This window comes from Salvelinus sp. IW2-2015, unplaced genomic scaffold (genome assembly GCF_002910315.2).
Source record: "Salvelinus sp. IW2-2015 unplaced genomic scaffold, ASM291031v2 Un_scaffold1526, whole genome shotgun sequence".
Lineage (NCBI taxonomy): Eukaryota > Metazoa > Chordata > Actinopteri > Salmoniformes > Salmonidae > Salvelinus > Salvelinus sp. IW2-2015.
The window spans coordinates 28520-28872 of NW_019942965.1; positions in this window are offsets into that span (position 1 = coordinate 28520).

Sequence of the window (353 nt, forward strand, 5' to 3'; positions counted from 1 at the left end):
TGTGAAACAGGGGCAGTCTGACTTTGTACAGCAGGGTCATATTGGGGCCGGCGTGGAGTTGCTGATGGGCAGCGATGCTCCACAGGCCATTGATCCTGCTGATGACGACAGTGTTGGAGATGGACACCACACAGCTGGGACCCAATCGGTGTGTGTCTCTGGTGGTCCCTTAGCAGCAGATGGTGACAACCCAGGACAGATTGTCTGTCCTGCTGTTACTGCCCAACCCATCTACATGAGACACGCAGGATTGGCAAACTGGGTGCTACAGGATGCTGCCTTGGACGACCTTTCAAGCTACTACAGAGCTGAACTTGTTAGGCTGAGCTGGGGCTAAGTGCTAGCAACCTCTG